The sequence below is a fragment of the Diceros bicornis genome, chromosome 36 (assembly GCF_020826845.1).
Source record: "Diceros bicornis minor isolate mBicDic1 chromosome 36, mDicBic1.mat.cur, whole genome shotgun sequence".
In the NCBI taxonomy this organism is placed as follows: Eukaryota; Metazoa; Chordata; class Mammalia; order Perissodactyla; family Rhinocerotidae; genus Diceros; species Diceros bicornis.
This window is the reverse complement of record NC_080775.1, coordinates 25,107,747-25,133,588: the sequence shown is the minus strand read 5'-3', so window position 1 is coordinate 25,133,588 and position 25,842 is coordinate 25,107,747. Positions and strand designations below refer to the sequence as shown.

Here is a 25,842-nt window from a genome sequence, read left to right as displayed (position 1 = left end):
GGAGATGGGAGGCCAGAAGATCAACCAAAGCGGCCCCACCCTTTGCGAGGGGTTCATTTTTTCCAGATAAGCCAAGGCTAGAAACATCTAGTCTTGTGCCCTTTTCTGGAAACAGCCAGAGCCTCTTCAACCACAGGCTGATTAATTTTCAGAGGGTGTTTTATCCTAAGGAGTCAGCTTGGATTGGAGAAATGGCTATCCTTTGCCCAAACCACAGTCTACACAGCGGCAGAACAACTGTAGCAGCAAGCTGGAGGCTGACTCACAGAATGCGTGTGGCCAAGCGCCACCCCCAACGTCAAATCGTTGCCGTCTCGCCCTCACGATTGCTCTGGGATCCCCAGGCTTCCTTCTGTGTGCATTAGGAAAAGCCTACAGTGCGGAAATTCCTGGCCTCCCCTGTGGGCTGAATTACACAGAGAAATATAGCAGACGTCAAAGTTCAAATAAGACTGCTCAGCTAAATCTATTACTGTTCCCACTAGAGCACGTCGACTGCCCATTTACCTCACGAGTACATCCACGGAGAGGGCTCTGCGGATCAGGACACTCCAAGATGGCTGCCTCCCGTTTGTGAACGTTAATAGGCAATGTCTGTCTATCCCGGTGACATAGTATTTCTTCCTCTGTGGTTATGCCCTATCTTCCTGATTCTTAAACACTTTGCACATTTAGTATCTGATAGTCTGAGTCTTTCTGAAAGTAAAGAGAAGAAACAACTACACTTGACCCTTTGATCCAGACACCACAGCCCACTTTTTACAGAACCATTTTTGTGCCAGCAGCTGCCAGACTCCACGATGTTTGCTATCATTACTCGTAGTGAATGAGCCTCTGAGAAAGGCAAAATGAATCTGATCAGAGGCCAGACATTTTCCCTTAGCAATCCATCCTGCACAGCTCTCAATGTCTCATTTCTTTTTTCCTCTTCTTTAATTTTTATTCATATATTTCTTTAAAATATTGTGTCATTAATACGCTGATTGTCCTCAGTGAGCAAGCATTTGTTTATCCCCTATTGATATTACCCATATGTGTTCAGCACTGTGTTGCCTTCCCCAGTGAGCAGAAAAGAAGTAGATGAAATGGCTCTTGCCTTCAAGTAGTTAATATTTATCTGTCACATTGAACAGCATGATAGAAAAACTTAATAGCTGCCATTTGTGGTGATTTACAGTTAAGCACTTTCTCACACAGTCCCTTATTTCTTTCCTTCTAACAATTCCTTGGGGAACTCTTGATGGAACCAGGCTTCAAATACAATTATTTGGGTTCTACATTCATTTAATCTTTTTAGTATGTCATAAGTCTGTCTGTGTGTGTATATAACGTTTATATATATGAATATATATGAAATATACATTTATATTGTATATATATAGCTGTACACATATATATACATGCATATTTTTTAAGTTGATGCAGTTTCAAGACGCAGGTTCTACTCTGGATTTATCACTTACTGGCTGTTGAAAATGGGCACGCTGATCCAGTTTCTTTATCTGTGAAATGAGAACAGTAAGCCCAGCATAACAATTATTTTGCAGATTTGTAAAGGCTCAATAAAGTAACATTTATGAAACCATTCTCAAAGTCACAATAAAATTGTGAAACATTATTATAACCCATGGTTCTCCTGCTTTATGAAGAGGGGCAACTGAAGATTTCTTTAGAACCAAGAAATTAAACGGGAACTTGACAAATACTCTCCCCAGGAGACCTCTGCACCATTTTCTTGGTCTTTGATTCTGGAATAAGAGGGGACCAAATTTTCTTCTCTGAGTCTCATGTTTATACCAGAAATAGGAGGCTCGCTTGGTGGCAGGTATGGTTGCTTCTTGCTAAAATGCCACTGGCACAAAACACACTGCCTAATACATACATACACATTTCTGACATACAAGGTCAAGGAATGTTCAGGAAGAAAGCTATATTTAAGTGTTACATCTTAATTATTGAATTAAGAATAGACTTTTAACTCAGTTCTAAATTTTCCTGAGTGATAGATTTGTAAGTCACAAGCTTACCAAATTGAAAGACAGAGAGATTTTAAAACTATAGCAATAGTGTGTTCTGAAGTGGCTGAAGGACCCTATAATCTTGCAAAGTATTCCATTTTTAATTATCTTTTTAATAGGCTGTATTTTCTTAAAACATAATTACTCCTAAGTAATTTGTTTCTACAAACAGCCTAGATTTTAAACAAATATTTGGTTTCATCTACATTGTAGATAACTCAAATGTTTCTAGCTGTGTTTGTTATTCTATTTTATTTGTGCTAATAAATGATCACCCTTTCACACTCAATTTGTCATGATGAAATAGAGGCCATATTTTTAAAGGGATTGTACTAAGCCTCAGAAGGATGGATTCTGCCACAGGTGTAACATTGTGAAGAAATAGCACATAGCTAAATAAAATAAGCACATAAATTTTTTAGAGAAATCATAAAACACAAAAGAATATCAGTTAATATGGGAAAAATTGTTTATTCTGAGACCTATATCCTTCTCAGAATATATACTATAAAGGCAAATCACCTCAGATTAAGTCTGATACATATGGTAGATACTCAAAAAAGCTCATTCCTTTTCTCCTGTATGAATGGATTCATGGCAGTAGTGATTTCTTTTTTAAAGACATTTCAGACATTGAAAATTTTCCTAATTCACATCTTAGCAATGCTTATGTAGTGTTGTTATTTTGGGCTTACCAGCACATTGACTCAAAAGCCTGTCTGGGTCTTAGCTTTCAAATCTGTATTATTCCATAAAGAATTGAGGAGTAAGTGAGTTGTTTCGATGGTAAGTGTTTAACTTTTATGGTTCAACATCCATCCAATGAAATCCGATACATTTGCAGATCAGTTTAGAAAAGATCTGCTTATTCAGAGTTTTACGCTTCAAAGAAGTGTCCATTTATTGTTTCTTTCCTTTATTTTTCTTTTTCTTTAAATGAAACACACTATATTCAAATATATACATATACATATATATGAGAGAGAGAGAGAGAGTATAAATGAACACTTACACCTCATCAAGCTGAAAAACGTAGCACATTAGAAATACCTTGAGACCCAATAATGTCACGCATCTCAATTTCAGTCCCCTCTCCACTGCCCACCTCAAACCTGGATGACCACTTTCCTGAATTTGGGATTTATCAAGGCCTTACTTTTCTTGTTAGTTCACCAGATATGTATGAAGCTCACTTTTCCAAGTTTTTCAATGTTTTTTCATGTCTTTTTTTTAACTTGGTAAAGAAATTATGTGGAATGAATTTTGAGATTATGTTTCAGAACATTATGTTTGTGAAATGCATCCATGTTGATGCAAGTAGCTGGAGTTTATCAATTTTCACTGTTGTATAGTATTTCATTTTATGATTATCCCATATTGCAAATAATGCTCTACAAACGTTCTTTTACACATCTCCTGGTTTGGACAGGCCTAGGAATAGAATTTCTGGGTCTTTGAATCATAAGTTTCCTCAATGTTAAAAGAAAACGGCAAATTGTTTTCCAAAATGGTTGTGCCAATTCTGCCATCAGGGTAGAAGAGTTCTCTTATTCTGTCTGTCTCTCTTACATTAGCACAGATACCTCATATAGGCAAATTTTTAAAATTTTTGCCAAATTAATGATATAAAATATCTCATTGTAGTCTTAACATGCGTTATTATGATTGCTAGTAAGGTTGAATATATTTTCATATGTTTTTCAAAAATTGTGATGCAATTCTGCCAAATGTCTGTTCATTTCTTCTGTGCATTTTTCTATAGGGTTGTTTGTTATTTTCTTCCTGATTTGCAGCAATTCTTTGTATGTTCTGGACATAATACATATTGTGACACAATTCTGTCAAAAGTCTGTTCATGTCTTTTCCCATTTTTCTACATTTCCTTGCCATCTTATTGATTTGTAAGCATTCTTTACATATTTTGGATAGAAAGCTTATCATGTGTTGAAATATCTTCTTCCAGCTTGCATTTTTTTCCTACTTTCTTTATAAAGTCTTTAGATAAATTGGAAATTATAATTTTAATCTTGCCAATAATAGGTTATTATTTTTGCACCTTGTTTAAGAAGTCCTTGCCTTTTTCACAGTCATAAAGATATTCTCCTACGTGTTCTAAAAGTTTTATAATTTTACAATTCATATTTGGAATTGATTATTATGTATAATTTGGAAAAAGAGTCCAATTTCATGTTTCATTTTTTTTCATATCAATGAGAATTTGCGCAGGCTAACTTTTGTAAACAGTCCATCCTTTTCCTACTGATTTGAAATGTCATAAATAAAGTTTCCAAATATACAGATTTGCTTGTGGGCTCTCTATACTGTCCATTGGTTTACTGTTTATTTATGCGCCAATGCCACTGCACAACTTTGAAGGAGCCTACATGGGTACAAATCCTGGCTCCTCTATTTACTGTTTGGATGGGCTTGGCTACTTAACCTCGGTTAATGTGTCAGTTTGTCAATCCATAAAATCGTAATAATACCCCACTTCACCTCAAAGTCATTGCTGAGTTGTTTCCCATTTCTGACTTTAAAGTCTCTGGTTTTTCTTGTTCTTTTAACTAACTCCCATGCCGCTCTTCGGTTCTTGCTTTCATTCTGCTGCCTGTCCTGACCCTGGGCCATGGGAGAACTCTGAGAAGCTGTCAAATAACCATTGCTATTGTGGGGTCCCACTGCCTTCTCAGTATCTACACAAGATGGGGGATGTAAGTCTCCCTGAGTCCCCAAATCTGTGAGGGATTTCTGTTATCCATTCTCATCTGACCAGGGCCTCATTTTCTTTCTTCATGTCGATGAGCATTGAAACCTTAGCAAAATGCCTTAGAGAAATATCCAGGTAAAAGAAATTCTAGGAATAAATCTATCTCCAAATATAATTTCAAATATATTGTTCTGCTAAGTAATTAATACCACATGTTCAGAAAGAGCCTATTAAAATTTCAAAACTATTATTCTACTGCATCAGTCTACATTTACGTACAAATGGCCAAAATGATTCATTTTCCAACCATTCTGAAGAAACAAGAATCTCTATACTTCTCAATTTGGTTATGTGTTAAGTAAAAGCACAGTTTCCAAAATATCCTATAAAATCTCTATCCACATGTTAGCTTACCAAACACTAACTTGAACTTTTAGATGAGAGGAGCATTGTTATTCTTAGGCAAAAGTTTTTCATCTGAAAAGACAAATCTTGATTAATTATTCTGTCTAAATTATTCACTGGTATAACTAATGAGCTTGTAGAGCACTTAGATATTTTCTTAGGTAGAGATTTTAACTTAATTTGATTTATGCTAATTCTTGAGAAGTTCTTATCAATTAAGGCTTACTAAGTTGTACATCACAAAAGATATACCCTGAGAAGAGATGAGTTTTTGTCTCTTCCACATCCTTAAGAAAAAACTGTCATCTTTTTTTTCCTCTAGTGGCTTTCCCATCTTTTAATTCTGAGGTATAATAGATACTCATTTGTACCCCAATGCTGCGTATTTTGTGAAATTGTTGATATAATTAGTCTCAGATTGATCTTACAGAGCAGATTCTTTCTTTGCTAACTGTAAAGTGGTTGTATGACTTTTTCGATTTCCCTAACAACCAGTCTTAACTACAGTCAGAACACATCCTCTGTGGGCAAAAGATTTTTCTAGATAGTTTGAATCCCTGTAATAATGACGTTGTTGACCACCATAATAATTTCTCTACATGTTTGTGGGCATAACCATGGTTAGGGTCAGACGCTAAGTTCTGTCTCTGATTCTCTGGGTGGCGGGTTTAATATAAGTCCAGATTTCACCTTTGCTATGCTGGCTGGGTTTGCCTGGTGCACATGCCCTTTGGGAGTGAGTCTAGGATTTGGGCTGTGGTTTATATCATAGTTTAGTTCTTGAGACCTTTACTATTTTCTTTGAGTGTGTTCAGCACGTGCTCAGCTCAGGAGTGAGTCTTGGACTTACTGAGTTCATTTAATGAATAGGAGATCACCCCCTCTAGGCTGTTTTCTCCAGGGTCACCCACACACTCTCTGGATCCTAGCGGCCGTTTTCCCCTCTTCCTCCTGCCAGAGAGTCAGGTTTTCTCTCTTCTGTCTGGGTTTTAAATGTCAGAGTTGCTGCTACAGCAAAGCAGTTCCCAGCTGGGGCTGGCCTCAGGATAGAGCTGGGAGGGAAAAAAAGAAAAAAAGCTGGGATTCCTGCCACACTCGCTGGCCCTCAGGGACCCCTTCTCCCACTCCTCTGGCTAGAACTAGGAGGTTTCTCTCTGAGTTTTGCAGCACACTTCTGCCATTTGGCCCACCTGCAGGACAAAGCTGGGATACAAAGGAGGAAAAAAAAGTAGGGAAACCCACCCTTGTTACAGATTATTATTCAGGTTTTACCTCCAATACCCAATAAATCGGCCTTCTCCATCTTAGCCAACACCAGAAGTTCAGGATCTTTAAGAAACGCGTGGAGATTGACCAAACGACTAGGAGGCTGAACCAAGGTTCAGCTGTGTCCACCCAGCGCAGCCGCTCTGGCCATGGGGCTCCTTCTCAACGCTAATAATGTTCAAATTGAAAAGCCACATGAAAGGAAACAAAAAGTGACTGGAGGCAGAGCTGTGTGTAGTCTGTTGAGCTCCATCTTGGGGAAGATCTGAGGAGGAATTTGGGACAGATTTGTGACACAGACAAAGATGGAGGTCACAGGGGAAAGAATTTGATGGAATTTCTAGGAACTGCTGGAGTGTTGCCTCTCCCAATGGCCTTTGGGTCGTGTCAGTCTAAGTAACAAACCAGGTGTATGCATATCCATATCCTGCTCTACTTGTCAGCATTGCTGCTAGAAGGAACACTGGACTGGGAAAAGGTGGAAGTCCCCCTTCTGCTGCCCTGGGTGAGTTTGCCTTGGTTACAAGCCCCAGGAATTGTGCTGCTTCTATCTGCTTCCTGTCGCCGGGGGGGTGGCCATCCACAGAGGGAATTGGAGGAATTTGCTAGCAATTATAGTCTAAGTCTGAGTATCTATAAAATAAGATTGTTTTTAAAATTTTACTTTTATATTTTGAGATAAAGTCCCAGTTACAGTTTTATTTGTTTATTGGTTGGCAACTTGTTTTTATCATTTCCCATGAAGTATTGGTCCTAATTTTAAGTGAATTAAATCTGAAAGTCTTTTTTTGAGTACCGATTATCCTCAATTAGGGCTTTCTGTAATTACCATGTGCCAAGGACCATCCTAGGTATTTTACATGAATTATCTCCTTAACATCTCAAAACAATATTTAAAGCTCAGAGACATACAATTTGCAAACAGCTGAGCTGAGATTCAAACCCAGAACTATTTGTTTAACCATTGTGCCAGGCCTCCTCTCAGTGTCATGGGTGATAGACTCTTGTTCCCTTGTACTTATGTGTCTTCTACAACCTCTGGTGTTAAACACATTTACATCTTACTATCGCTTTAGTTTTTGTCATAAAAAGAAAATTGAGCAATCTGTTTTTGGAAAAATTCTGCCATTGTTTGGAATGTCTGGAATATTTGCCACACTGCCAGACTTAAATTCCTTTGGTACCCAGGAGGATTTGCTTTTACAAAGCCTCCACCACTAATCCCTGTCTTGTATCAAAGGGTCACCATGACCTTTGACATCTAGCTAATAGCCTGGACATCTAGCCTGTAACCGGGCTGGATGTCTAGCTCAGAGCCTGGCCGTGCAGCCTTCTCTGGAATGGGGAGTGGGGACCCCTCTCTCACTGTGGCCAGCTCCTCTGCTGGGGAAGATCTTATGGGTACCATCACAACAGTGACCCTCCTTTAGAACTGCACAGCAGCCGGTAATGGAAAGACATGGCAGTTGGAAATGATGTGATCCTTGCACCATCTAAGATGGGAGGGGGATTATGTGGACAAGGATATAGAAAATATTAAATCTAAATGAAGCAACAATTGACATAGGCTACTGAAAATCCAATGTATTTGCACAATTTATTTTTTGAGGAATCTGTGCAAATTGCACTTACACACACTCTCACCCTGCAATTTCTTTTTAAAGTGCCCTAGTAATAAGCATTATAAATGTAAAAAGGAGAATTAAAAGCAAGTGTGAACAAAACTGGGACCCCTCTCCCTGGTCTAACAGGCGAATCTAGCAAGTGAGCTGCATGGGCTTAAAGTCAGTACAATAAAAATCCATGCTGGGGGCCTGCCCGGTGGTGCAGTGGTTAAGTGCGCGAACTCTGCTTCGGCGGCCTGGGGTTCGCAGGTTCGGATCCCGGGCGCGCACCGCTTGTCAAGCCATGCTGTGGCGGCATCCCATATAAAGTAGAGGAAGGTGGGCATGGATGTTAGCTCAGGGCTGGTTTTCCTCAGCGAAAAAGAGGAGGATTGGCATCGGATGTTAGCTCAGGGCTGATCTTCCTCACACACACAAAAAATCCACTCTGTACTGTGAGGCAGCCATGCAGGCCTCATAAGCCTGTGTCTAAATGACCTTGCAACTCCTCCCCTCGTGACTGAAGACGCCAGCAGGAGTAATCAGCAGCAGGAAGAGATATTGGGTACCTGGCTCTCACATTTCCCAACTACATTTCTTAGAGATTGAGGGAAAAAGTGACGACCCTGGTCCTTGCCTCCCTGTGCACATGGATAGCACCAACATTACAAGCCTTGTTTGACGTATAACCAAAAAGTCCTTGTTATCCTTGAAGTATGTGACTATTAGATGTGTAAGCCCTTTCCACATGTACACTGCTTTGTTAAAAAAGTATATAAACTGCACTCAGAACTTAGAGCAGTTCCTCAGAATAGTCTGTTGGACTGTTTCCTGGGGTTCAAATTCCTCACTTTGATTATCAAATAAACTCCTTCCATTAACCTTTACCTAGGATCTTAATTTCAGTTCACACAAGGAACGTGAGCTTAGAAGAGTAATAGCAAAGTTAGGATGTAGACAGTTCAGTTGAATTATTTAAGATTTTTTCCCTGTTAATTTTGTTTTCAGCCATCCGTTTGTTGTTTGCACTCACATGTGAAGACCCACTCATGGTATTTCTTGGGTGTAGATTTTAAAACCATGAAGTGGAGGTTCAGCAGGTACACGGAAAGAGGAGCCTCTTCTCCCGGTGCTTTCTCAGGTTTGCATTCCTCTCTGTCCTCTGCCTCCGCCTTTGACTCTGGTGTTTAACTTGGATCCCATGCAGGGCTTAATACTCGTGGTTATGAGTACACTGCAGAGAGAATAGCCCCCAAGGTCGTAACAGGCTGTGGGCAGCTGCCCCTGAGCCGGTCCCCTGAGCAACCTCCTCCACCAGGTCACATGCACCTCTCATTGGGATGGAGGTGCCGTGAAGATGTCAAGAGCCATTGCTCCTTCATCAATGGAAGAATTGACTCTTTTCTACCTATCCTCTTGCTTTCCACTTTGTAAAAGCTAGATTTGTATGTACTTCTCCAGATGGAAAAAATAGCCAACAGACAAACAAAAAACTCCACTGCACCTTAGCTTTAGACTCTTGTTTTAATAACAGCAGCTCTTCAGATTTACATACGAGTAAAAAGAGAAAATATAGAAACTACCATTTATTTCAAGGAAGATTTTATTTAACAAAGTCATTTCTGGCCAGCGGAGGATCCAGATAATGTATTTGAAGGACTTGCTGATGCAAACTCTTGAATAACCCTGTACAAGATAATTCTTTCTCTGGTCCAAAATGTAATGTCATCTTACACATCATATTTTTATTCAATCTATGCCACGTCAAATCAGATATGGGGTTTCTAAACTAAACCATTCAGAAGTGTTCACTTTTCATTTGGGCTTTAAGCAAGAGGAGACTATTGTCACCGTAAAAGCTTTCAAATTCCTCGCATAATCAAGGTGCGCTGAGGGAATTCAGGTGCCAACCAGAACAGAACAACATGGATTTTTTAAGAGAGACTCAGCTGACAGGAAATCTACAGGCACGGGGCACTTAGGTGATAGAACTAGGATGTCATGGCCATTCTCTGGTAAACAAGAGGCAATAGAATCATCTGTGATAATGAGGCAAAAGTTGGATGTCCAATCTCAGACCAGACAACAGGGGCAAGAGCAACACAGAATATCCAGAAGAGGGTACGGCCAGTATTTCAGCTTCTCCTTAAAGGAGCAACTGTGTTTTCTTTATTTTTCTTTCGTCTGTAGCTCACTCTCTCTAGACGTATGTGAGGGGCCTGTGGGTTGAGGCGCTGAAGACTAGAAGCCCCTGGTGTGTCCAGAACCTAGCACTCAGCTCTCTCAGGCATGTTTGGACAGCGAGCAGGACAGCCTATCAGAAGTCTCTTTGCATGAGGGACTGAGTAGTGAACTAGGAGAAACCTTCCCCTAAGGGAGAGAGGAGCCCTGACGATCTTGACCCAGAAACAAAGCCTTAGTCATCAGAAGGGAGCACAGAGCAGAAGCTGTCACTCAACTCTGTCCCTGAACCTTGACTGAGTCCAAGGGCGAGGAGAGCAGCTGGCAGTGAAGCAACTAAACCACTGTTACACCCGAAGCTGAGAGTGTCTGTGTGGGCAGCACAGATTTGATGCTCTTTAAGCATGATTTGTGCTATAGACCACCACATAGTCCAGGCCCCTCAGGGGCTCCCAAGCATCTCTGGTGGTCCAGGTGTGGGATGACAGAAGCATGATGGTGCCAGGAGGCCATCATCTGAGAAGATTTGATCATCAGAGTGCCTGGAGAAGACTGGATGGAGGCTGTAAAGTGTCACAGAAAGGGATCCCTGGGACAATGGGAATTGTCACAGTGATTATTCTCTTCTGGACTATACGTTTATTAACTTTTTTCTTCTCTTAAATATTTTTGATACATTACAGTTTAATACCTTACATCTAGGAAGCACTATGCTATCCATAAGGTCTATTTTCTAAATTTCTAGGTGAGGAGTCAGAATAAAATCAATGTGCTTAATCCCCAGTTGGTAACTCAGGCTGTCTGAGCTATGTGCAGCTTCTATGATATTTAGCCCATCTACTCTTTCAGGAAAGGCTAGATTAGTAGAAGCCTGGCCAGAATATTTTCCTGGGGCCTGAGGTTCAGGGTACAGGATAAGGAAATCAGCAAAACAACAGCATCAAAACAAGAGAAGGTGCATTCAGGAGGACCAGGTTGGGGCTGGAGGAAACACTCTCAAACCATCTGCTCAATTCGAGGTACCCACATCAAGCAGAAATAAAGACATGGAAACAAAAATGGTGCAAAGAAACAAAAAGGCATGAAGAATTCACACAGCCTAGAGACATGCTGGAGCCCTCCTGAAGATGCCCATATCTGGGCTTCTTAGGTATGCCCAGGGCATTTAAAGGGCATGAAACAAAATCCACAAGTTTTATGATTTCGTGTTGTATTAGTTTGCTGGGGCTCCATAACAAAGTACCACAGGATGGGTGGTTTAAACAACAGAAATTTATTTTCTCACGATTCTTCAGGTTAGAAGTCTGAGATCAACGTGTCAGCAGGGGTGGTTTTTCCTGAGGCCTCTCTCCTTGGCTTGTAGATGACCATCTTCTCCCTATGTCTTCACATGGTCTGCCTGCTATACGTGTCTGTGTCGTAATTTCCTCTTATAAGGACACCAATCATATTGGATTAGAGTCCACCCAAATGACCTCATTTAACTTTAATTGTCTCTTTAAAGACTCTGTCTCCAAATACAGTCACAGAGGTACTGGGAGTTAAGACTTCAACATATGAATTTTTGGGGAAGGGATACAATTCAGCCCGTAACACATGTTTTTAAAATAATTATATCAGAGTACATGCTTTGGGTAGTTTCTTACTAGTTCATTAGTAAGGAAGTGGTGCTTTTACACTTTCCTCTCCACCGTGGAGTAGGGAAAGGAGACAGATGGCAATTTAGGCTTGGGGATGGGTTGGCAGGAGACTCATCATTTCTGATCCTGCCATCTGATACTACCTATCGTTGGCAGAGAGCTGGGCAGCAGATTCTCTCTGTCCACCTTTTCCACAGAGGAGTCCTTTCAAGTCAAGGAAAAGGGGAATGATGAAAAATAGTGGCACCAAATCAATTCAGTCAGTGTCATAAGAAGGAGACGCTATCTCCATCTTGAGATGGAGATGTGGGTGCACGAAGTTTATTGGGGAGTGTTCTCAGGATCAGCATCTGTGGAGAAGTAAAGAAAGTAGGGTTGGGCTGAGAGAGGAGCTATACTCGATGCAGTTAGTGTAATTGCAACAAAGGCCTCAGCTGATCCCACAGAGCTCTGGAGCTGGGGTGGCCCCTCCAAGTTGTGCCCCTATTAGGCAAGAGGGCTGGACCCCTTGCCGCCCCCCTCCCACATCCAAGGCCAGTTATTAGATGCGGACCATCCCCTGGGATGGGGCATGGCCTTAGACAAGGCAATTCTCTTCAACTGTACTCCCAACAGCTGGGTGATGAGGGCTTCAGTCCCAAAGGGAGGATCCAGGTGACACTCCACAACATCCACTGAAGTCAACTTCATATATATTGACTAAATTATTCAGAAATCACTCAGTCGGGGCCCATGAGAGGATAAGCCCCCAAATGACAAATACCCACTTGGAAAGAAATTAATCTTTGATCATCCTTGATCAAAAAGAGGCAAATCCTATGAAACATGTGGTTGCAATATTGGTTTCAAACCAAGATATCTTCTAAAATTGGAGAGAGATTTTAAAACATGGACTCATGTGATCCATTGGCCCTGAAAATACCTATTAAGTAACTGTAATGAGAAAAATTCCTGAATTTACATTTGCCTCTTTAACGTGACCGCTTTCTGGATAACAGAATTCTTAAACAATAGCTCTCTATATAATGAGATATTTCTAACCTTTTTAGGATATATGCAAACATATAAGAATGTGTTCTCTCACCTTTTTCCCTCTTTGATCTTTTAGTAGAGAGTGAAAATAAATTGTTAAACACTAAAGTATTTTAACCCTGAAATTTACAAGATTGAATTATTCAATTCGTCATGTTTTTTCAACAAATATTTACTGAACATGTTCTCTATGCCGAGCACAACGTGTAAGCTGAGCACTGGAAGGGCTTTAAATATTAAAAAGACAGGTATGGCCCCAATCTTCAACTTATTTACCATTTTTGGGAGATACAGACAAGAAAAAAGTAAAAACCTAAAATAATTACAAATGTGTTTTATGGGCTCTTTAGAAGACAGCATGCCAATCTAGAGAATAACTGAGGTGAAAGAGGCCGGCTGTGTTAGTTGGTGTATTGGGAAGGCCTCTCTGAGGAGATGACCTTGAAGCTCTGGCTTGAAGGTCAGGAAGGGACCAGATATTTGTGCAAAAAAGGAAGCATCCCAGGCAGAGAGAAGAATATGTGCAAAGGCTGTGAGGTGGGAAGGAGGAAGGAGCTTGGCTTGTCAGGGGACTGAAGAGTAGAGAGGGCAGGACTGACAGGAGTGGCATTAGGGGGATATTAGGATGCAGACCATGCAGGCCTTGGAGGTGTTTGGATTTTATCTAAAGTACAATGGGAAGTCATTGAAGGGTTTCCAACTGGGAAGAGAGCTATCTGATTTATGTTTTAAGAAGATGGCTCTGGTTTTTTGTGAAGAATGCACTAGAGGGGACTGTGTGTAAAAGCAGGGAGAAGAGCTAGCAAACTGTTACAAAAATCAGGGAGGGACGATGGTGGGATTAGAATAATTAGGATTGCACGGAGGGGGGTGGGGCCCAGGCAGTAAGGGCAAGGGACACATTAAGAGGCCGGCCCGTGGCTCAGCAGTTAAGCGCTCGCTCCGCTACTGGCGGCCCGGGTTCGGATCCCAGGCGCGCATCGACGCACCTCATCTCCGGCCATGCTGAGGCCGCGTCCCACATACAGCAACTAGAAGGATGTGCAACTATGACGTACAACTATCTGCTGGGGCTTTGGGGGAAAAAAAAAGGAGGAGGATTGGCAATAGATGTTAGCTCAGAGCCGGTCTTCCTCAGCAAAAAGAGGAGGATTAGCATGGATGTTAGCTCAGGGCGGATCTTCCTCACATACGCAAAAAAAAAGAGTAACTCCAAAATACTTAGAATGAGAAACTACGTCCTTTTGATTTATCTCTGATAGTATTGTTTGAGCACTTTCTTACTTTCTGGCACCATAAGGTGTTCTAGGCCTATTTTGCACTTTCCCCCCCCCGCCCTGGACTCAGCCGTTTCTCCAGAGTCCTAGTTTCTCTTAGCGCAGGTTGGTATTTAGAAACCAGGTCTGGGTGTTAGGTGTGCTCATTGCTTTTGTGGTATCGTTGCTCCTAGGCCCTCTCAGTGCACAGAACCAGAGGGGGGAAATTACATACACTTATATCCATGCCAATATTTGTTTCTATAACTATTTATATGGAAAGCCTCAGAGTCTTTAGTATATTTATGCAATCTATCATTGTTTTAAAATTTATAGCATCTTCCATTATTTTTATATCATAAAGTCCTCGTCCATCAAGCTAATTATTCGTTTACTTCTTCTTGTTTTCTAATGGGTTTCTTTATTATGTTTAGTTCCTCGTTGGAATTGATATGGAGTATGTTATTAGCTGAAACTCTTGCTTGTTTATTGTCTCAAGTAATTGGTCAATCTCCAGTATAACTTATGGAATAATGCATCCCTTCTTGAATTATAATATTCTGTTTGCAAACATACTTTCATATGTTATATATTAGGGTTTCAGGGATGTCCATTCTGTCTGTTGGTTCTTTTGCCTCAGTTTTCCTTATTGTAACATTATATTATATCTTAATGTCTGCGTAATTTCCCTGCACCGGAAATCTTGCCTACCAATGGACGGATATTTTGCTGCTCCCAGAACATTTGGAAGGACTGTCATATGACTGAGGAAACTATTGGGAGTTTGAGGACTTGGTGTCATTTCCCGAATTTTGCTACACATGTAGCTGTTTCCTTTGCTTGTCCTAGATTCTTGAGAGAGGAGACTGTGTGCCATCAGTAAGATACCGGCAGAATACAGGCTCATTGGTGGCTCCTTCCTATTGGCAATCTCAAGTTCCCCAGAGCATCTGCAGGGATGTGAGTATCTGACAGGGAAGGTGGATTTGAGTCCTTCCAGACAAAGAGAAAAACTAAGCTTACTCCACTGTAATATTATTCAACAACTTTCTACCCCACCCTTCTGTTTCCTGGTTATTAGGTATCGTTTGGACAGAATAATTTGCACTTCCAAGCAAACCTAGGGAGCAACCACAGATAGTGTAGACAGTAAAATCTAAGTTACTCTAAGAATTAAAACAAAAACATGAAAACAAAGCATTAAAAACAGGTATTCATTTTTGTGTTATAAAATCCAGGAAATTTATTTCATCAAATCCTAATCTGATTATTACTGTGCCTCATTTATTCCTCTTGGTGACTAAGATAATTATGCTTATTTGGAGGAGTAGTGTTTTAGCTGGATGTAGACAGCAGCAAGCAGCAAAGCGATCCTGTACCTTTATTTTTATTGGTATTCCACAGGCAGGGCTGCCAGTGTGTCCTTAATTTCTTGCTCCACTGATTTACAAATGGTAACTGTATAGCTGGGGATCAACACAGTGGTAGACTAAGGAAAAAAAGGCCCCTAATCTCTTAAATGGCTAGCAGGCAAGTGTCCAGAAAGCATTGTTATCTGAAACAGCAGAGTGACAATGGAAACATTGATGTTGGAAGATAACAAGTCACAAAGCTAGATGAGAATACTAGGTCATTGGTGCTTAAATGTTTCATTATGTTTTCAAAGGCGCAACTTTTATTATTCAGTTCTGCAATGGTACATTTGCACAGAAAATACTAAGTGGCTTTTAGATAACATTATGTGAAACACAGCAATTAACAAAAGCCTTAAAGAGAGACAGTAATACTGAAATTTCACTTTCAATGGATCTTCATAGGTGCCTACATATTCACAATATACTGAGTCGATTTTCTCTTTTCTGCATCTAAAAAATAGTTGCATTTATATAGTACTTTGGGCTTATAAATGCTTTCATATATATTACCTCATTTTTTTAAAAAGGCAAACATTTATTGAGGGCTTGTTCAGCCTCATACACTATGCAGAGAGCATATAAAGCATTATCACATTAAATCTCCACAGGGCAACACAGGGTGACTTCAGATTAGAACTCTTAAATACATGAGGGAACAGAGGTTCAAGGGGTCAGGGAATTTTCCCACGGTTATGCTCCATTTCTAGCAAGTGCTAAGAAAAGAGAAATTCTTCCTGTATTTCGTTCTCTTGGCCCAACTTCCCATAGACTTCCAAGGCTACTTTGGAAATTTCTAGGTAAGCCAATTTTTCTAGTATTAGATATCCTCTGATGTCTCATTTGGTATCCTAGCCTCTTTCCTCCCCATCTCCAAAGCTTTTATGGGAGCAGCCACAAAGAGGAGTTTAGTATGAACTGGGGGATGGAGCACCCATTGTCTTGATCAGTTGGAAGGATCAGGGATGAGAACATGAGACAAAATTCAAAATATCAGGGTCTAACAAAATGTATTTAAAATACTTGGCACTCAGAGATGCAGACTAATATCAGTTCCCCTGTAATAGCAGTGGAGTATAACATTCTATTTTTTGTTTCTGCAAGATAAAGTAAGGAACTTCATTCTCTCCTCTTTACACCAGGACTTGAGGAAGAGCAAGTCCTTTTGTTCCTTCCCACCTTGATCTGCATGGTGGTTAAAGCCCAGCCCAAGTTTGAATCTTGGGTACAGCCCTCATAGTGATGGGACTCAGGGAAGTTACTTACCCCCACTGGACTTCAATTTTCTTGGTGTTTACAGGGGTATAATAATAATAGCGCTTTCTTCATGGTGTTGTTAGGAGGACTAAACTAGATAGCGTCCAGGCACAGAATAAGCACAAAGTGATGTTAGCTATTATTATTATTTAAAAGAGGGACTGTGGCTTTTTTAATGGATCCTTAAAAAGTTTCGGATATTTTGCTTCTACCAACTTTGCTTACCCCTCATGTCCTCTCCCTCTCTTCCACCACCACAGGGGCATCTCTAGATATGGATACAGATTGAAGATTATGCCCTGGGGAGTCCTGAACCTCTTCCTTAATTGTGTCCAGCTTGGCTGTGTACAAAGTGTTTCTCCGGGGCTCAGAACAGTCTCTTTGCCTTGCTTCTGGTACCTGAACTTATCTCCAGTTGTTTGATGGACAATTCTTTTTGGATGTCTCAAACTTACCCTAAATTCAATACGTCATACGTAAACCCATGTCAGCACATTCTCCCCCATAAAACTGCTCTTCTTCCTGATTTTCCTTTCTCCATTCTCTCTCACCTTTGGAGTCATTTTTCATTCCCTCCTTTTGCTTAAATATGACAGTTGTCAAAGCAGGAGCGTCAGCTCTGTTGATGGCAGCCACAACCTGGTACCTCTATTGTCAACCCATTGTAAGTTTATACCTATTTACAGTTTTTATCACTATTGGTTGAATGTCTTTTCCCTGCTAGGCTATACACCCATGAAGTCTGAGTCATGTCTGGTTTCTCATGACTGTATCCTTTGTACCTATACAAGCTCTGATGATGCTTGGCATGCAACAAATAGCTGCTGAGTATTGGTCTGCTCTCCATGATATTTATTTTTTTGCCCCATTCCCATCTCGCCATTCCCAATGACACTGTCCCTAGTGAAACCATCAAAGCCTCTCACTTGGACCTTTGAAAGACCTTCCTGTAAGAATATTTGCGTCATCAGACATAGATGAGTTTGAATCCCAGTTCTGCAACTGACTAGCTTTATAAACTTGGGGAATTTTTTGAGCCTTGGTTTTTCTATTTCTAAAAGGGAAACGATAAATCCTACCCATAGGGCTGGAGAAGTAAATGAAATAATATATTTAAAGAGCTTTGGAAGTGCCTGGCACATAGTGAATTCTCAATGCATGTTGCCTAGGGGGAAATACAAAATGAGGGCATAAAAGACAAATCTCCCCCTAATTTGCAATATGTGTAAGATTATCTGATCTGGAACTCTATTTCCTTCAAACAGCCTTTAAATGGAACATCTGAATTTCATTCTCTCACGACATTACTCTCCCTGTTTGAAACTAACAGTTAATTTGATAAACTAATATATGCTAATGGCTAGTCTCTTAGGGGCTTAAATGTTACTTCTCTGGTAATATTTTTTATCTTAACATATCCTCTAAAACACCCCCAAAAAATGATTCTAAAGATGGGACATTAAGCACATGGCAGACAGGCTGATGGTTCCAGCCCTGCCAGTGTTCCTTCCTGGTGTTGGTTTTATCTCCCCACAGCTCTGACTCTTGACTCCCTCCCTTGGGCTCAGCTTCGTAAAAAGCAGCACGAGACCGAACGGATTGGAGAGTTCTTGCCTGACACTCTCAGACTCTGAATGGGTCTTTTTGTGGCCAGTTCAACTCGGACCTTAGGTTTTCTGCCTTGCCCTGTCCTAGTACCATTGTCCTTCTAGAAATAAGGCCTAGATTTCTCTTTCTAGTCTTGCTCAAGGAGACTAGTACTGTTTCTGCAAATCCTAACTCTTCTAGGTTCCCTGCTCTGCTCTGATGGGTTTCCCTCAATGCTAATTCTCTCTGCTTGCCTAATTCTAAATGCCATCCGCCTTGGAGTTACCTGTGCTTCCTTTCTGCTTGCCTGTGTAAAATGCCCTCCCCTCCCACCACGTCAACTGCACACAGACTACCTCGCTTCTGTTCCCATAGGCTCTGGATGCTGAACTCTTTGTACTTGACTGACCTCTCTTCTAAAACCATTTTTTTTTTTTCTGGTGAGGAAGATTAGCCCTGAGCTAACATCTGTGCCCATCTTCCTCTATTTTATACGCCTGCCACAGCATGGCTTGATGAGCGGTGCATAGGTCCATACCAGGGATCCGAACCTGTGAACCCTGGGCCACAGTAGCAGAGCGCACGATCTTAACTACTACACCACCAGGCTGGCCCCTAGAACCTTTTTTATAGTGCTCGGCCAATCTAAGAAGTCATGTCTATAAACAACACCTTCCAGTCTACCTTCACCCAATGACTTAACTGGTTCTTTCTTAGCTGTGATCACAAGATAAGGGAACTGGAGTTGAGATGTGGTGCAGGCCAGCCTTTTTGCTGCCCATCTAATCATTCTAGGCAGAGAGTTATTTCTTCTACATAAGAGCTAACATCTTCAATTCTTTGACTTAGGCGTAACTAGAGAGATGTTTAAAGGCACTTTAAAAAGTAAACAAACAGAACACAAATAAAAAGAAAACCTCCACATTGAATTATAGTTTACCCTAAATTCCTGTAATTACATAAATTATTATAATAATATACCATGTTGTATCTTTAATATAATTCTAAAAGTTATGTAGTTTATCTGGCATGAAATAGTTTTACCTATGACAGGATTTGTCAATGGTAGTCACATGGTATTCATCTTAAGGCCTATTGTAGAATTATCTATAAAGCTCTCAAAAATGGTACCCTAAATTTTCCTTAACGTTGACAACAAATTTGCAATCACACATTTATCATGAGTTATGACAGATTTATGTAATCACAACTTTAAAGTGATAAATAATTTCAAAGGAGTTGGAATGATCGGGGTCTGCTTTTGGAAACGTGGCCTCTGTTATACTGGAGGATTAATGGCATCTAGATCATCTGTCACATCTGGGAGTTATTTGGAATTCTTCAGGCATTTTCCTACCAACTCACCATTATAAATTGTGATTAAAATCTTAGGCCATGAAACCCACATCTTTGGTAACTTGCAAATATTTAATGAGCTTTCTATGAGAAATGTTATTTCATTTTCCAAGCAACTGATTAATAAAGGAAGAGTTATTTACAACTCACAAGGGGGAATTGCTTTTTTAGTGTCATATGGCATGACCTAAACAATGACAAAGACAATCAGGGAGGACTTCTGCTCCCTCCATGATGGAGTGACAGGCACTAGATGGGCCTTCCCTTGAAAACAACTGGAAAACCGGACAACCTGTTATTAGGTATTGGTTGACAGACAGCACAGGGCTCTGATACCTGAGAGCAGGGAGAGAAGTTATATGAGCCCTCAGGTGCCCCAGACTCCTGTCAGGATGGACTTCAGAGCTGTATCGTAAGGAGGAGGAACGCAAGCAGAATATGACCGTCTCCCTGATTCAGTTGTCAGAGGCTGGATTTCATGGAGGCTGAGGCAGCTAAAGTTTTCCAGAAAGAGTCCTAGAGAGGAGAGAACTACACAGAAAAATGTCTCTTTAGGGTGAAACTCCATGAAGCAGAGCAAAGAGCTACCAGGGAGCTGTTAACTGAACATTTCCAAACAGTTGAGTCCTGACTAGCCAGAGTGAGAAAGCTGGGGAATACCCGGGGTAGACTAAGGGTATGCTAAGCTTTAGTAGTAGGACTGAACTAGCCCTGGAGTAAAGGCTATTCTCGACCTGCCCCTGCATTGCTTCCTTACTATTAGAATCCTGATTTTGATCAGGGTGGCAATGTAGGCAGTGAAAAACCTACTTTTTTATTTTAAAAAGTTTTTTTATCAGCCTTTCTTGAAGCTAGATTTGGTCATGTGACGGGTCTAGGTAATTGTAATATAAATGAAAATCACTCTGAGAGGTTTCTGAAAAAGCTCTTTAAAAGGGGCCAACTCATTTGGCTTTTGTCTTTTTCTGTCTTGCTCATCCCCTTCTTGCTCACTGGAACGCAAAAGCAATGTGGGGTGTGGAGCAGCCATCTTGTAACCGTGAAGGAACAAGCTTGAGAATTAAGGCACTCTCTGAGGGTGGCTAAGAGGAAACTTGCAGGGAGCCTGTTTTCTCTTGAAAATATCGTGGAACCACTTTTGGTCCTCAGCTGCTTTCCTCTACGTTTCTGGTTAAGAAAATTGGTGGTTAAGAAAACCAGATTTTATTGAGAAAAATAAAATCCATAATTTTAAAAGCTACTGCTTAAACTAGTTTTCTGGGTTTTTAAAAATACTTAAATATCTGCTAAGTTCTTCTTTTTGGAGACTTTTTATAGCTACTTTCAGATGCTTATTCCTTCAGATGAAATCTACATTTAAGAAAAACTTCTGAAGAAATAATCTTATTTGGATTTTGAATGGAATATTCTTAATTTAAAGAACTGGAGGCAGTCTGACTTGAGCTCTGGAATCAGACTCTCTGGGTTTGAATCCTGATTATTCCACTTAGTAGCTGTTTAACCTTGGGCAAGTTATTAATCTCTCTGGGTATCAGTTTCTCACTGGTAAAATGGAAGGTATTACAGCGTTGCCTTCTTAGGGGTGCTGTGAGGATTAAATGAGTTAATATGTGTAAAGCATCTAGAACAGAATCAGGCACGTAGAAAGGGCTTACTAAGTGTTATCTATTATTATTTCAAGTAGATGTATTTGGAAAGTATTGACTCTGTGATATTGAGTCTTATTATCCAGAAACAACTATGCTTTTTATTATATCCAAATTTCCTTTTGCAAGACTCCAGAGTTTTAAAATTTTACTAAGGACTGAAGCTTTTCTTTTTCAGACAATCTCCAATTTATATACAAATGATTATATTTCAGTGAAAACACATTTCTTCTTTCCATTCATAAATCAAATACTTTCTGGATATAAAAAGGTGGCAATGTATGTTAACAAACTGAATAATTCTGTTAGCTCATTTCAATAAAAATTGAAAATGTAATTATACTTTGAGGAAAAAGAACATTTTAAAATAATCAATAATCAAATTTTCAGTTTTGTTAGTTTGAGATATTTTTAGCAATCTCACTGATTTACATTTTACGTTGATTTTCTTATGCTGCACCCTTTTAAAGCACAAAGTATTATTTTCTGGAAAGAAATGTAATGAAGAAACAAAAGTGGATCTTGTTAAAATTAGTTACATTGGCTGCTTTCATTCTCAATAAACAAATATAATTCCAAATTGAAACATATGTACACAGTGGAAAATATTATTAATAAAAAGGGTATCCAAATGTCAAAGTCATACAAAATTTGTAGTTTTGGAAATGCACTCCAAAATGCAAATGTCATAAACACTCAAGTGACCTTTGTGTTCCAAACAGAGACCAAATGGCCAAATCTGGCTTGTGCTGCCACGGAGACACACTTTGATGGAAGGATCTCTGATGAGGTTGAGCAGCGTGAACGATTAGGGGCACTATTGTGATAAATAATAATATGTGTCAGTGTGGCACCCTCTGCAAGAGATTAAGGGTGTATGTGCTGGGTAGATAGCATTGTTCAAGAAAATATCATATCAGCTAATGTCTGTAAGTGGTGAGCAAATCAGTAATATTTTTAAAATTCTCTTGGGGGTTCTTAATATGTGGGGTGTGAGAAAGACATCTATTCAAATTTATGGACAAAAGTTAATCACAAGCATAATTTATTTTATTGTGCTTCTCAACAGGTATCATTTGATGTTCTAAGAAACACTACATAATGAAGTAAAAAAAAAACAGAAACAGAATACCTCAGTTACCATGGAACTGTCAGCCCAAGCACAGTATAAAGATGAATTTTCTCTTATTAGTGGGGACTGGCCACAAATTCAAATTAATTCAATTTCAGTCACAGATATTCATCCCTACTATGTGGACGGCACTGTTATGTGCAAAAATACAAAGATAAGAAAGATAACACACTCAGTTGTAAAGGAGGAAAAAGTTCATAGATAATAAATTCTGCTTTATGTTATGACTTAGTCATAACAGAGATTCAAATTAAGGACCATAAGGAATCACTGGAGGAGAAGATTAATATTTTGACATTGGGATCAGGGAAGTCTTCAAGGAACAGAAAGTCCTCAAAATGGACAAAGAAATATGTAGCAAGAGTCTCACTAGAATAGGCAAGGCTTGAAGGAAGAAAAGCAAAAAATACTCATAAGGGTTATTAGACGAACGTGGCTGGTACACAGGGTCAGTTAGAGAGAAATGCAATTGGGTCAAAATGGCAGACTGAATACATATGCTTTCCCTCAGTCCCAACAATTATACCATGAAAACTTTATGTTAAAAAGAAAAAATTCGGGCCGGCCTGGTGGCTTAGCGGTTAAGTACGCGCACTCTGCTACTAGCCGCCGGGGTTCAGATCCCGGGCACGCACCAACGCACTGCTTCTCCGGCCATGCTGAGGCGGAGTCCCACATACAGCAACTAGAAGGATGTGCAACTATGACATACAACTATCTACTGGGGCTTTGGGGGAAAAAAAAGGAGGAGGATTGGCAATAGATGTTAGCTCAGAGCCGGTCTTCCTCAGCAAAAAAAGGAGGATTAGCAAGGATGTTAGCTCAGGGCTGATCTCCCTCACAAAAAAAAAAAGAAAAAGAAAAAGAAAAAAATTCCATAGTAGCATGGGAAAACAAGAAGAGTCTAATCAATGCACCAGAAATTTTGAAGAATCTTTGATATAAATCAGTCAGGATCAAGTCTACAGAGAAATGTAAATGGGGGAAATCTCAGCTCATCAAATATGCAGTCCAGGTAGGATAGGTCCAGAGGAGCTCTAATCTTAGAGGCAAAAAGCCAAGGAACAGGAAGGGGCCTTAGGGTAGTCTTCAGGGTAATTACTGGAGAACTGCATCTTTTTTTTTTTTGAGATCACATTGGTTTGTAACATTGTGTAAATTTCAGGTGTACATCATTATATTTCAGCTTCTGTATAGACTGCATCATGTTCATCACCAAAAGTCTAATTTCTATCTGTCACCATACATATGTGCCCCTCCCACCCCCTTCCTGTCTGGTAACCACCAATCTTTTCTCCTTATGTATGTGTTTGTTTGCTTATCTTCCACATATGAGTGAAATCATACAGTATTTGTCTTTCTCTGTCTGACTTATTTCAAATATCATATGATCCAGCTATTCCACTTCTGGGTGTTTATCCAAAGAATGTGAAAACACTAATTCAAAAAGATATATGCAGGGGGCCAGCCTGGTGGCATAGCAGTTAAGTGCTCGAGCTCTGCTTCAGCAGCAGCCCAGGTATCACAGGTTCGGATCCGGGGCGTGCACTGATGCGCTGCTTGTCAAGCCATGCTGTGGCAGAGTCCCATATACAGTAGAGGAAGATGGGTACAGATGTTAGCCCAGGGCCAATCTTCCTCAGCAAAAAGAGGAGGATTGGCATTGATGTTAGCTCAGGGCTAATCTTCCTCATGCACGCACACAAAAAGGTATATACAGCATTATGTTTGTTGCAGTGTTATTCACAATAGCCAACATTTGGAAGCAACCCAAGTGTCCACCAATGGATGAATGGATAAAGAAGATGTGGTATAGATATACAGTGGAATACTACTCAGCCATAAAAAAGGATGAAATTTTGCCATTTACAACAACATGGATAGACCTTCAGGGTATTATGCTAAGAGAATGGCATCTTGAGCTGTAAAACAAATGGATCATCCCTCCTCCTATAAAACCACTGACAACAGAGCCATTTGCCCACAACTGAAAGCATCAGGGTGGGTGCTGAGCTAAAGGTTAAGCAGGACCCCAGAAAGATGCTGACATATGGGAGTGACAGGCAGCCTTCATGCTCAGAAAACAAATAGACTTGTTGGAGAGTGGTAAAGGATGCAGATTTTCTTACCTTGTACATGGAGGTGACGAGAATATTCTAAATTTAGAAAATAAAATGTATATTAGAAAAATATGTATGTTAGAAATGAAAGGATTTAGAATGAATAACTTCCCAACAAGAGGAGGAAAAAGGGAGCAAATATTGATCCCTCAATCTAACAAAAGACAAAAGGAAACAAAAAAAGAAAGAAAGAAAAGAGAAAGAAACAACCAGAAAGTATAGAAAAAAAAACATACAACAAAATGATATCCATAAGTCCAAGAATATCACTAATAGCAACATTATTAATTGATTAAGTTTTCCTAATAAAAGAAAGAGGGGTTCAGGTATGTAACCAGAGTTTAATTGTAGGTTGTTTTCAGGAAACACACCTGAAAATATGAAACAAAAAAGTATGAAACCAAGGAGTGGATAAAACATATCAGATAAGCAACAACAAAAGGAAAGGCGAGAGTAGCAATAATAACATCACACAAGATAGAATTCAATGTAAAATGTATTATGTGGGACAAAAATTAATTCTTTAATAGAGGAAAATCAATCAAGAATATATCCACTATAAAAATGTAACTAACAATACATCTTTAAGATAAAGCAAAAAGTTAGAGAGATCAAATAATTGATACATCCACAATTATAGTGGAAAACTCAATACATCTCATGAAAGAGATCAAAGACAGGTAAAATTAAATAAGGATGTAGAGAATTTCAATAGCACAATTAACACTCTTGATCTTTTAGATTTAAATAGAATTTTGACCCAATAGATGAGAAATATTTTCAAACACGTATAGAATAGTAAAAAAAGAGACTAGGTCACAAACAAAATTGCAATAAATTTCTAAAAACAGATTCTACAGACCACTCATTGATGAGAATGCAAAGCTATTAATAACAAAAAGATAACTCTTGGGCTCAAGAGGAAAACAAAATGAAAAGTACAAACTACTGAGAAATGAATAAAGATGAGAACACTATATAACAACTCTTATGTATAAAAGAAGAATTCAATGAGATAGAGAGCAAATTAAAAATCAATATACCTAATCAATTGAAAAATAGATAAAACTTTGGAAAGCCTAATAAAATAATCATGTCTGACATTCTCATCAAGAAATAAAGGGGTAGTGAACAACCAAGTTCATTATAGTTTTGGTAAAATGACCACCAAGAGTTCTTACCGTACAAGAATATGGAAAACATCTCAACTAGAGAGCACAGAT

The 25,842-nt window shown here is 39.6% G+C and overlaps 2 long non-coding RNA genes across 2 annotated transcripts in view; one reads left to right on the top strand and one right to left on the bottom strand.

Moving 5' to 3' along the window:
• The window catches only part of LOC131398820 (uncharacterized), a 263,140-nt gene that overhangs the window by 199,638 nt on the left and 37,660 nt on the right, over window positions 1-25,842 (top strand). The window lies entirely within an intron of this gene.
• On the bottom strand, window positions 9,511-24,659 carry LOC131398821 (uncharacterized). The gene is made up of 2 exons (XR_009216990.1): window positions 24,629-24,659; window positions 9,511-12,171 (listed from the first exon to the last, which is right to left on the bottom strand). It is a non-coding gene; the product is annotated as an uncharacterized LOC131398821 (long non-coding RNA).